Source organism: Rhea americana, unplaced genomic scaffold, assembly GCF_003343005.1.
Source record: "Rhea americana isolate MKP2758 unplaced genomic scaffold, rheAme1 scaffold_98, whole genome shotgun sequence".
Classification (NCBI taxonomy): Eukaryota; Metazoa; Chordata; class Aves; order Rheiformes; family Rheidae; genus Rhea; species Rhea americana.
The window spans coordinates 1,734,426-1,748,270 of record NW_028187177.1 but is presented as its reverse complement, the minus strand read 5'-3'; positions in this window follow the sequence as shown (position 1 = coordinate 1,748,270).

Sequence of the window (13,845 nt, the reverse complement as noted above, 5' to 3'; positions counted from 1 at the left end):
GACAGCTAAAACCTCYGCCCGGCTCTGGCTTTTCCCCCCCGAAGAGTTAGAAGCTGACACCGGCATAGAAATGTAGATTTGATGTTGTCACCCCGTCCCGGCCGGGCTGTTTGTGCCCAGGTACCCCAAGCGCGGGCGGGCGGGCAGCGCCTGGGCGGATTGTATTGCGGCATKAAGGGGAGAGAATGACAAATCCGAAGGCTTTGTCCGAAGGTCACACACTTGAGGCTTCTTTCACGTTTGTGTGAGTTAATTTACTTTTTTTTTTAAAAAAAAAAAAAAATCTTCACAACAAAGAAAAATGAACAGAAATCTGTCCCCGAGACCGCCGTGGCCGTGAACTTCCAAAGCTATTGTGATTTCTATAGAAGAGCGGGAGACACTGCCCTCGAAAACGCCATTGATATTGTAACAGATCATTGCCTAAATAGACCATAACAGCCCCCATTTCAATGGTTACCGAGAAACCCCTTAACCCCCTCGCTCCCGCGCGCCGGCACAATCTCCGCGTGACACATCAAAGGAGACGCACCAGATAGCAGGAATTTCACACCCTCTTTCTGCCCCTGTCAGCCCTTCTGAGCTCCCCCGTCCCTTTCCTTTTCCACACCGGATCAGAGCTACCCGCAAGCGCAAATCCTTTTAAACGCGGGCAGAAAACCTGCGGTTTGGCCATTGTCTCGGGCGCTCCGCAAACCACCCAGGAGGAGGCTAAACCTTCCTGCGAGCGTCTCCGGCCCCGCGGCGGTTAAACTGCCAACACTTTAGAGAAAGCATATATTTATTTTTTTGCATATATACACACATATCTGTCTTTAGTTATCAGCAGCCCAAGCCCCCCAGACCTTTCCAACTCTGGAAGGACTCCTAGGGAAAAAAAAAAAAAAAAAAAAAAAAAAAAAAAAAAAAAAAGGCCAAAACCTTCTTTCCAAACAGAGCTTTTCTCCTCCAGGTCCAGGGGGAGCTGCCGGCCGGACCACGACTCGTATCCAAGATCTGGGCCCAGAGGTGCCACTGGAAATAAAGTCTCCCCCAAACCCGGAGCACATACTACATACATACACACGCTGTCCCTAAACACTTGGCCGCGTGCCACTGCCGCTGCACCGTGCCTCCATAGGAGCCCCTGAAATACCGGGCTAAACCTTCCGAAATCCTGATATGTTGCACATCCCTATCACCTTGATTTACAGAATCTGGGGAGGCAAGGAATGAAGGCAGGTTTGTTTGAAAAAAGAAAGACTATTTCTATAGTGCTCCACGTTAATTGCATTTCAATCCCTTAATTCTTTACTAATTGAATCTAGGACGACGTTTGCTGTTATTCAGCCTAGGACAAATGCCAGCCTAACCAGCGCCGGTTACGCTGCGCCTCCTCCCTTTCCTTTTCAAGTGCTGATGCAAAACCCAGATCCTTCCCAGCATCTCACAGAGATTTCCTTAGCCAGCTCCTTTAGGACTCCCAGGCACAAGTTAATTAGGCTTTGCTAGTTTTAAGATATTTTTTCCCTGGTGAATACCATTGACGTAGTTCTCCACCCAGCACCACGCTCCAAAAACACCTCTCTGGGTTTCTGACAYGCTTTCATTCCTTGATACCCACGCACATATACGCGTTACCCATATCTGTGTGTGAATCAATAGGAATATAAACCAAGTGCGCAAAAAACMCACTAATTTGCCCTAAGAAAGCCACCAGAAGTACCCCAGCTTTGCAGGCAGCGAGCGGCCCCAAGTCCTTGCTCGGCAGTTTGCCGCATCACTCGCTTTTCTGACGTATCTTCATTTTCATCCCATTATTTGTGAACCTTAATTACTACTGCTTTTCTGGAGGATTTGGAGGCAGCTACACACAGCTCTGCCCTCTGCAAACAAAAAGAGGCAACTGACTCTCACGGTTGCTGCAAAACAACTTCCCTAACTCGCTGTCCCATCTCACGGAGGCCTCTGGGAGACCCCAGTACAGTGAGAAATAAAGCTGCACTTCGCAGGGCTTCAGTGGCAATTTCCTCCCCATATGTTTCTCAAGACACTCTCTTAATTTAGTTTGCCTATAATGAATTCTGTCATTATTCCAAACATCCATTCTCATGACCTAGTCTTATAGCATATCACCACCAAGTATCTTTTTTTGGCTATACAATCTCCCTCGGGAACGGAAAATTGCCTCCGTCTGCAGCACAGCTATGCTGGGGAGCAGCCTGGAAAACAGATCCAAGATTATTCCTTTCTGTGTCAGTCATTTAAGCCTCTTTGTGTTGGAGTTGACATTTGTCTCAATAGGCCCCGCTGGCTGGGTTTCATTCAGCGCAGAGGGCTGGGGGAGCGCTCGCCCCTCGTTTTGCTTTCGGGGCTGGGCCACCGCGAACAGGGAGGCGGGAGAGGTTCGCCCCCTCCGCTCGCGGGCGTCCAGCTGCTCGGATCCCGCTAAAAGGGAGAGAGGCCAAAAGCAGCCACTCGGCGCGGGGAGGCGCGTTCCCGTGCGGGGACACCTACGAAGAGGGATGGGGAACAACAGCGTGTTGTTTGGTGGCATCAGGCTTTAGCTTTTCTGCAACTGTATGAGCAGAAGAGCAGTATTACGTGCACGACTCTCAGACGACTTCAGATGGAAAATGGTCTCACCCGAAAGCTCCTACAACACAAGATTAGAGAAGAAACCAAAGAATTTAAAACTCTGCTGAAAACTAACTTGCTCCAAAACTTTCACAGCCAGTCCCAGATCGCAAAACAACAGCAATGCCCAAAAAGCTTTGCAGCATGGAAACACGCCTGTTCCCCTTGGCACGTCCAGAGTCCACACGCACCCCTTAAGCATGTTGATCTGCAATCCCTTACCATGCCCAGCGTTTCCGTTCCGGCTTATGCAGGTCTTTGGGGCAACCTGGGCTTTCCACTCAATGCTGCTTCGGGACCTGCTGTGCACGGCAAACCCTCGGGGCTCTCTGTTGTGCTCTTCCTTCATTCCTGGCACTTCTGTCTCATCTTTTTAGAGTCTCAGCTTTCTGGGGTAAGAAATACMTTTGATGGTGCTTGTAAAGCACCCTGAATTCTGGTGCTCCTTCCAYGGTTGTGGTGTTCAAACACTATCGTGTTAGTAAGCAAAGCACAGCACAAGCAATCCCAACTGGTCAGCGCATAGTATAATAACGATGGGCTTTGAAATGTTTGTAGTAGAAATAGCAATTCCTCTTCTCGAGGCCCAGTTTGGACCRATGCATGAAAGAAAATGTTTCCCAGCCAATGTTAGCTGGCAGAGCTGTCTCGTAATCAGCCAGGACAGATGGGAGCGCACAATGCCTTGAACTCAATCAAGAAAACATCCTAGGAATGCCTGTTAATGAGAACCTTCGGAGGGGTAAAACGGTCATTCAAATCAGAGCGGGATGATTGATTCCAACTGAAGAGAAAAGCACAAATCAAACTGATTCCTGTCCAGGGGAGGAAAAAAAAAAAAAAAAAAAAAAAAGGTTTCATCCGAAGCAAGTCTTGACAGCAGATGAATTCAAAATTTTCGACTTCTGAGATAAAGGCATGCAATGGAAATCTGGACGCATTGGCATTGTGAAGAGCTGTAGCATGAAGTCCTATCTGTAATACACTGCAAAACCGAATGAAGGGTGATGCTCAGACTAGCCTRGGCCTGCAGGCATTGCTTTCCTCCCAGGAAGCAGCATTTTCTTTTTACCTGGTTTACCTGTAAATCACGTTTACAGCCACACTGCACCRTGGTGGCAACAAGCAATCGCTCTGTCTTTGGAAGGGTTTGCTCAGCAGCTCAGGTTCACGCGTGAGGTCACCTTCCCTTCTTGAGATTTCCCTCTATGCAGAATTATAATCTCATGTGTCAGTAACCATTTTGGTTTATAAAGCAGGCATGCAATACATTTAAAAGAAAAATTGCACCTGTCAAATGCCCTACTCTATGAAATAAACCTGTGCAATTTCACTTTTCACCTAGTAAATACCCAACCGTTTTCCAGAATGGCCCCTTCCCAGTATTCAAATCTGTTTCCATTAATATTAGAAGTTAGGAAGGTTTGGGAGAAAAGGAAGGAATTGATTAAAAGCAGATGGTATTCATTATCTTGCTAATCACAATCCTGCAGGGTTTTTACAAAGAAAAAAGAGAAAGAAACTGCAACATCAAGAAAAGGTCATACTAGGACTTTTCAAATAAAACATTAGAAAAATAACACTTCCAAGGATTTACTTCCCTCTCATGAGAAAATCAACTTGTTTCATATCACAGCTCAACCATGCTGGGAAAATGCCTTCTTGATACAGACATCATTCTCACGTTTTGCGCTGGGACCGCAAACCTTTGTAGAAAGCCTGAGAAAGAAATSGCGCAGCGGGCCGCTGCCGTCCGCACGGTCCCGCAGCCGCAGAGGGTACCGCCGCGCCCCTGGCCGTTTTTTCTAGAGGGAAGTCACAAATAAGCAAATAAAGCAAACCAAAAAAATAATAATATAAATAAAGCAAATCCGCAGTTTATTAGCCAGAGCCAACGTTGTGGGAAAGTGCAAGGACGGATTACGYTCAAGCTGACTGGCTGGAGTTCACTCAGAACAATTTCCCCGGGAGGATTTTCACTGTTGGTGTCTGATCTTGCTCCTACTAAAAATCAGTGAAAATGTTTTTAGCCCTCCATAGCACAAGGACAGAGATAGATGCTCATAAAAAATGCCTTGGTGCTTTCTCACGTTACAGTGTACAGTCTCCCAGATTCAAAAAGCTCCTATTCAGCTTTGCTTCGAGGCAGCGTAGCGGGACGTCATTCAAGAGGAGGTGGCTTACAGAAGAAAATCCCGGTGGTGTTTTCCAACCGCAGGAGCTCAAGGCTTTTGCTTGTTCACTGCCTCCCCCCATCCCAGGCTCTCCTCTGCCTCCACGACACGTGCCAGTCCTTCCCAAGAGCTGCCCAGAAAGGCCCTCGCATGCTACGGCGGATCCACGGGTGCTGGCACTCGCCGCCCTGCCGCCCTCCCCGGCCACCGATGTCCCCAGGGAGCGATGCTGCAGGGAAGGATCAGCAGCCAGGGCCACACCAGTGAGAATGGTTGAAGACATGATGCAAAAACCCGTGAGAATATGCTCAGCTGCTTGSAACGAGAGACACCAGGAAACCACCAGCAGTTGTCCCTGACAATAGACTTTATTCTTTTTCTATGATTTGATCAGTAGGAAGCGGTTTTAAGACACACGGCCAAAATCTTCCACAAGTAGACATAGTGCTACGCAAGCTGAAAAAGCTATGCGCTAGTGAGATTTTGTGGTCTTTGGGCTCAGATTCCTAAGCAGCTATTTATATGATAATTTATTTTTTAAACCACAGTGACTCAAGACTGCCCTGAATGGCAGAAGATTCATTGTTAACAGGATTTTGGTGCCATCTCACAAGGTGCTTAGCAGCTCAGAGGACAGGCAGTCCCCAGGATGCCTTAATGCGACTCCTGCTCCCATCTGGCAGACCTGACCCTTTAGCTTGGCATGGGTATGTAGAGCACATCCACACTGATATTTAAGTTCGACCTAAGGTTTTCCTTCAGCTGTCTCCAGATTCTCATTCTGCCATTTTTTGTCTTYGAGGTCAGCCCTTTTACTAGACTACAGCCTGCCAATTCTCTACAGAATAAGTTTGCAAAGATGACTTCTTAAGTACTTCATTTTCAAGATGGGGTGAGAAAGTGTGAAGTGAAAGCAGAGAAAGACAGATTTAAGTCTTATTTGCAGGCACAAATAATGGAAGAGCAAGCAGACTTCAGAACAGTGAAACTGAAGAAACAGAGTTTTCTGTAGCTTTTGCAGGCAAGTCTTTTTCCACACTGAAACTCATAGTACAACCTTCTCCCTTAAGGGACTAACTTGTCCCCTTCCATCCCATTTGCACACAGAGCCATGTACAGATGGGGGAGTGAGAATGGGGACTGCAGGGACCTGCCAATGCCACCACGAAGGGCTGCGGCCGTGGAGCACCAGACAGGGCTTCGGCCCCAGTCGACAGTAGGAAGCAGCTGCCCAGCTTCTGAGCACTGAGTCACCACTACGACCACATGCTCATCCAGTACCACTTTTAGCACCCATCTTTTCAGGGCAAAGCTATGGTGACTGTTGTCACAGGATGGAAATAAAACTAGAGCAAAGCTTGAAGGGAAGAGTCCTGAGTGAGCATTCACGTGCATCAGTTTAACCACCCAGAACCAAAGCTAAAATGCTACCAGCATTCACCTGACTCTGGGACAATATCTCCTCCACGAGCTCACTAGGATTCACCTGACCCTGAGACAACATCTGTAGGAGCTCAACAACATTAAGAGCTCTCATCCCATGCAAGAGCCTCCCCTCTGCAGCACGGAGAGGTGAACATCAGCCCGTGCCCACCCCAGAGCAGTGCGGGTGAGGGCCACCATTAACCACAGCGTGGGTTTGTTCCTTACCTTCACTACGATTCCAAGTCTCTGCAGTATTTGCAAGAGGAAAAACAGAAAGCATAATTATTGGTCAGCACTTATTAAATTAAATAAAAAGGTCTTAGATAAAAGTAAAGAAGACTGTGTACTAAAGCTGACACTACAGAAAGAGAAACGATGATCCAGGGTCAGCTGGGGCTCTATCGAGTTACATAAAGAGGCCTCACCCTGCACGCCAGCAACCAAGCGGCGGTTTCATGGCAGGCGTCATGGGGCAGCCCGGGGGGAGCTCAGCTGGACACCTGGGCAGAAGAGAACACCACACCTAAGAGGAACAAAACCCTCCAGGAAATATGATTCTCCTCCATTAGTTTTTGTTTCAATGATTTTGTTTTCCTTCCATTTAACTTCCTTGACCTGCAAGCAACACTGCTGGGTCAGTCTTCTGCTTGTCCAAAGACACTAGCCAAAAGCTCCTCCTTCCCAACATGTATTTAAAAAAAACAAAAAACAAGACATTTTTCATTTTAACTTCACAGTCAGCATCATGCGCAGCTATCATGGAGAAGCACAAGGAAATACATCATTCCTCCTACCTTTGCCACAAGCAAACAGCACTGCAGCACATCCTAGGCGAACCCCGTGGGCTGCCAAGGCCATCACACAGTGTGCCACGTCCCCGTGGCAGAGCCGAATACCCGGAGAGAGCGAGACGAAAAGTAAAAGATGCTGGTAATGCACTGGTGATGCTGGTGGCCCGGCCAGGCCATCGGGCAGCGTGGGCTCCCACCTCGCTGCCCCGTCAGCGGGAGACGAGYGCCTGAGCTCAGCAGCTCCTCCACACCGCCGACGGCGAACGTTTCCACAGGAGACCTCTGTTAGCTTTCCCCCCTCGCTGAAATCATTGGGCTGGATTCTTACTAGAGCTTTAAAAAAATAATCTTTTGGGCAGGGACCAAACATGGCAAAACTTCAGCCAAAAAGGCCAACTTTTCAAAGGCAAGCCTGCAAGGGATAGGTGTGGAGGGAGGAGGGATGTTTATCCAGCGCCTGAAGCTAGGCCATCAAAACTTAACCAGAGGTGGCTTCCTCAGCTGGAAAGACAAGACTTGCCAAAATAAAGTATAAACATATTCCTTGCAGTATCTTTTTTTTTTTTTTTTTTTTTAACCTTACAACTTGTTGGGGCTTTTTTGCTAGCTGACTTCCTTGGGAGTTTCGCCATGGGACCCCATCAGCATTACTCCATACAGGCCCACCACAAGTGGCCCAAGACAACCATGTCACCCATGCCCAGGGATGGTGCCCCTGAGCACCCGGTGTGCAGCAGCTCCCCAGGCAGGAGGTGAGCRGCTTCACAGAGAAGGGCTCCGGCTTGGTACACGATATATTTTCCCCAGGAAAAAATGCCTTTCTGCTTTTTCCCCTCTTCACTGACCTGATGGGAAACTGTTCACAAACCTAGAAATATCCTCTGCGGAAAAGACTGAAAGAATTCAGAAAGAGTTAAACAGCTGCATTCTTTAGAAGTTACTCAAGTGGAAGTTGACGGAAGGTAAGATCTTCTCTATAGTGTTTTTTAATRCCTTTAAGAATTCAGTGGCAGAGATCTAATTTTCTGTTAAGTTCCCCAAGAAGTCACCAACAAAATCCATTGAGATAAAACCCACTGTTCAGCTCTGCATGTTTGGGTTTTTTTTTTCTTTTTTCTTTCTTCCCAGATAATCAAACCTTCACCCAGATACTGAACTGYGGAAGTTTAGCTGTAATTTCAAGATAGAGCTCACACACTGAAAGACAGATCATGTCTCGAGCATTTTCTGAAGCATATTTTTAGGCATTAATTCTATTATGAAAGTACTCGATCAGCTCCCAGCTTCAGGCGGAGATGGCTCCGCACTAAAGCAGAGCYGATCACGCAGACGCACGTGGAAACCGCCCCGCATCCTCGGCAGGTACCCAGCAAGCGGCCAAAATCCTGCCCTCACACGGGGCCTGTGGYCAGCTCGCCCTCCGAGACGTTATCCGGCTGGCATCGCTATCCCACCCGCAGCCGCCTCGGGTGCCTCCCGCAGCTAATCCCGTGGCAGCAAGGCGGGCTGAGTCCAGGCCTGGCTGTTTTGCAAGCAGGACTTGGGCAGGTAGCTTTAGAGCTATTACCTTATTTTGAAGAGCACCTTCAGAAATGGATAGTCTGTTGCCAGGCTACTTTTTGTCTGCATTAATTCCAGTACCAGAAGAGCACAGACCTGGTTCAGCTCACAAACAGCTAATATATATATATGTGTGTGTACACATATATATATATATATGTATGTATGTATATGTATATCAGAAAACGATGCTATGCGTAAGTAGATCTAGAAGAAAGGGTGGGAGGGTTTGGGGAGGAGGGTGAAGATGTTGTTTAGCAGTGAACGGACACCATCCCTTCCCCACAAAAGCGTTCTTCGTAAGAGAGACGATGATGCATCTTTTATGAATTGAGAATCTCTCACAGTTTTATGCCCTTTCAGAACAGCTCGTCTCCCTTACCACGGGAGCGGATGCATGGAAAGCAGGATGCATGCAAGCGGATGATGCAAAACAGGAACCTGCCACATCACTAACCAGCCCAACCCACTGGGTCGCTATTGCAGAACGGAGGTGCCGGGGGCACAATAAGAATCCTGCAACTTTCCAGGACTCTGTATTTAAATTCCTTTTAATTCCTATAACTACCTATGCCTGTAAACATGCCCTGCGTTCTTCCCACACGGACTGAGCACCAGCCTAAGGTAGTTTAGAGCCGGGAGAGGAAAAGTGCAGCGCTGAGTCTGGACGGATTCAGTCCGGAGCAGCCTCGCTGGAGGCTTTGCTCGCCTCTGCGCGCTCGCCTCCRAGCGGCTCAGCCCGCGGCCTCGGGAGCTGCTCCGCTCCCAGAGCCCAGCGCGGCTGCAGGAGGCGCTCCGGCTTCTCCAGGCTTCCGCGGAGCGCGAGCGATTTAATTTGTAAACAGAGGTACCCCGCTGTTGTTTACCCAGCAGATGAACACCGCTCGGAGTGCCTGGTGCAATCATAATATTTGGACCCTAGCACTCCAGGATCATGCATATGGATAACTGGCTCCCTTTAACAACACTGAAGRCTTCTGACATAGTCTTTTATCCTCCTCCTACATTCGCTTATGCTTGCTGCACTCTGTAGCATTATGTCCATACACAAGCTCCCTAATTCATCCCATCAAGAAGGGCATCACAGATGATACTGTTTTATTTTCATTGCCTTAAAGATATTTGCTGCAGTGCTTGAGGCCTGTTCTTTGCGCAGAGATTATAATTGGTTCGTGATCACATGAATCTAATGAGATTTCTATCCTGAGTGTGCAGTAAAACTGCACATTTCCTGTCCACATCACAGACCTAGATACAGATGTTCTGGTTCTCTGAACACGTCAAATTACCCAGGTCTGCAGGAATACTAAGGAGTGAATTGCATTTTAAGTTAGCTTTGAAATCCCATTTAAACAAACAGTCAAGCAGCAGGGGGGAAAGGTAAATTTATATGCTTTATGACAGCAGATTTTTCGGTTCCTAAGACAATGGATATATTCTCTTAAATTACAAGGGGAAAAAGCCATAAAATTACAATGCAGCTCAGCAGTAAAATAAGAACCACCATGTTTCTGGAGGTTTGCTTAGCAAGCTGAGCATCAGATTGGGCACATCCAACTAGCTCCCTCGGTAAATAGGAAAATTGCCATATTCCATCAGAAATGGCGAAACGTTGCAACGGTGGTGCTCTTGGCTTAGTGCAGAAAGGGCAGAAAGCAGGGGGGTGAACTTTGCAATAGCTCTTTTAGCTCATAGCTCTCTTAATTCATTGCTGCAGATAAGATTTTACATCTGTTTCTCCAAGAGCACAACAGAGACAGAGAAGTTAAGCGTCTTGCCAAAGATCATACAAAATATGTTTCATGTAAAACAAGGCATTAAACCAAGAATCCCTGATTGACAGCACTGGAACAGCCCAAGCAACACACTCAGGCCAAGTCCTTCTTCCGGGAAGTTCAGCTGAGCACAAACGCTTCATTTTCCAAGAGCAGCTCTGCTCAAAGCCTTCCATCTCACTGGGAGGGAAGTCAGCCAGCTCCCTCTCCATGGAAACTTGGGCAACCAAACTGGCCTGGGCAGATCTCCCCAGGACCAAACACTTACTCACAAGTAGAGAGAAGGGTTTTTTGCAAGTCTTCTGCACAGGACTGCRTTATGTCCTATTACTAATTCTTAGGGCTTTCCATGGCATTTTGGAAATACGTAGCCTACCGGAGACTGCTCTCCAGGGGTGCAGTGGAGCACTTCCACAGAGATAGCCTCCTCTACCTGATCCAAGCACATGCAGAAGACAGAAAACACACACGTGCGTCCCCTCGTCGACGAGGGGTCCCTGCACGTGGCCAGCATGGTTGTGCAGAAGGCTTGCGCAGTTACACCAAACCTGAGCAGGCCTGTTGAGCCCCAAATGCTGGCTCAGCCTGCACAGCTGCCTGTGCAGGCACACGTCCAGCCTAGAAGTCTGGGTGAAAACCAGCGCTGTGCACAAGCACCAGCAGACAAACCTTGACCATTTGTCCCACGCGCTTCCTTGCCGGGAGACGAAGGTGCGATGGGAGGTCGGTCTTGCAGCTGAGCAACCTGGAAAGTCTGAAGACAAAGATAGGTTAAGATGTTAATACAATACATAATACTTCTGTTGATCGTTAGATCTATTGGCAACAGTGTGCTATTGCTCTGTACAGACACCTTGAGGCAAAAAAAAAGGAGTGTTAAATGAAAAGCAAAGCTGTGCTCAGCACCATATGAGTGCTCCAGCGCCAGGACTCTGCGCCCCAGGAAGAACAAGCAGACGTTTCTCAGGGAYCACACCACTCACCGACCACCACTGAAGGAAGCAGAGAATCACTTTTTAACGAGTTGYTCAGGATTTTGTTTTTAAGAGAAACCACAAACGATGCTAGAAGCAATAGCACATTCGTTGCAGCAAAGCCTTTGGGTTTGCACGAAYGCTGCGGGGAAGGAGGTGCTCGCCCCGCTCTCGCGGTGGTGCCCACTGCAGGGCTGGGACATCTTGGAGCATAAATACACAAGCGGGGCTGGGCACCCTGGTGCTGCCAGACCGGGAAAGGACTGCGCATTCCCACATTGCTCAGCATCCTGGGACGCACTTCATGCTTGTGGGTGTACCGCTTGCACTGCACCTTTCCCTCCCAGATTTTTTCCTTCCCTCCCATCTTGGTTTGCTCTCAGCAAATGGGCATGGGGACAGAGGAACACGGAAGCTGCCAACAAGATRCTTTCAACTCTTACAAGAGGTAAGGGAGTCTGAGAAGCAAGTGACAGTTTAAGAAGATGCAGAGGTTCCCAATTCCTCTATTTTTAGGGTATGTTTTAGTGCCAGCTGCTGTATCCAAGGAATTAGGTAACAACCACTTGGATGCATCCTCATCCCACACCTTCCCTAGTTATGCTCAGTGCCTGGTTACTGATCCCAGCCCAGCATGCACTGCTATATCTGCACTAGAAGAGAGAAGATGGGTTAGTGCAATGCCCTTATCAGAGGCTCRAACAGAAACAGCCCGAACGGGGAAGGCAGAGACGCTGCTAACTCCCAAGGTAYTCGGATTCCTCAAAACTTAGCGCACTAGGGACCCGTCCTCTCTTGTATCTGTCCAACTTCTCTGTGCAGGTTGGAAGCAGCAGCAAGGAGCCCCCTTGCCGTGGGCTCAGCCAGGGCCCTGGGCCAGACCAGGGCTGCTGCGGTTCAGCACGACGCGCAACGTTGTGCCAGCTGTGCCCGGCCGCTGCAGCGCTGCCCCGCACCAGGGCACGGCGCCCGCTTGCRCCACGCTCGTCCTCCCCAGCGAATAAAAACTCCAAAGAAAAAAAAAAGAAAAATAATAACCAGGATTGGTTCACTCAATCAACGCGGCTGAAGCGCCAAGAGCGCCTGCCCGTGGCTGAGCTGCCGATGCCACCTAGCGCGGAGAGACAGCAACGGCGCAGCGCCCGCGGGCCCGCGCCAGCTGTGCCCCCGCGCCAGCTGTGCCCCCCGCACCAGCTGTGCCCCCCCCCCGCGCCAGCTGCGCCCCCCACAGCAGCCATGGCACCGCGACAACAAGAAACATTTTTTTCCAGGCGAGAGCGAGGGGCTGAGGTTTCTGCAGACAAAAGAACCAAAGGTTTCATTTTACTGAAAGTTTCTGACGCAGGCTGAAGCCTTTTGCATTTTCCTTATTTTCTTCTTTTTTCGGTGCCTACTTTATCCAAAAATATATCTGTGCTGATTATAATTTTCTTCTTGTGCAACTTTCTGTAATTTTAACAGTGATTTAAATCAATTGCTTTGAAATGGAAATCATTTGGCTTCTTAATGTGTTTTTAGCAAAAAAAAAATACAGCTTTTACTAAGAATGTGTGACCTCCACAAGCCAAATATTTCAAACAGCTATTGAAAACAGATATTTTGCTTAAAAATAACAAAACGTTATGAACTTTTTGTTTTGCCAAAATCTGGGTCCACTTCTAGTTCTACAAAATGTTAGGCACTCTCAAGTGTTTTCCTAAGTTGTTCTTCAACCTGCTTTAAAGAAGACTCCGCTTTGCTTTTTTTTTAAAAAAAAAAAAAAAAGCATACAGCTCTCAGATTTTGTCAAACCTTTGACACAAAACCATCACGTAGACTCTGCACTGATCCTCCTAACAAATTTTTCACATTAAAAGCACTTGATGCATTTAAATTGCCCTTTTATTTAATTTAAAGGGCACAAAAAGTCAGTGGAGAAAAATCGTTCTACCTAGGCTTGATTTGCMTGAGCAGAATGATTGAGAGTAAAGCTAAGCAGGTATTTTCTTTTGGCTGTTGGTGTGCTCAAAGGGTTAAATCAAGCTGGGACATGCCAGGACCAGGGTAAAGCCCCTCCGYGAGCGAAGCCCCTCGGCAGAGCAGGTTCAATCCAACTGTTGCCGGAGCCGGAGGGAGCCGTTCCGCAGACTTGGAGCTAAATCAGGGCTTAAGTAGCAACTGGGAGGATAAAAGCTTGTGGGATCAGGCCTTAAACCAACAGCTCCCTACTCAGTACAGCCTCGGAGAATGTTTTAAATAACCACTATCGTTATAAGCCTGCRTGTTAAAATAAATGAAAATCAATAATGTTAATAGCCATTAATTCATGCTAATAGAACCACCGCTCCACCAGCACAGTTAATAAGCCCAGCTAGACCACTACCACCATCTATGTATTAAAAAGATCCAAAACATTGAAATATCAACCACATTCCTTTGAAATTAATAGTATTTCCTTTGGATTACGCATTGATCTCGGCAGAGCTGTGCTTGACATCTGGAGCAGTTAAACAGCAACCTGACCAGCCACAGTCTGCACTAATTTTGAAAG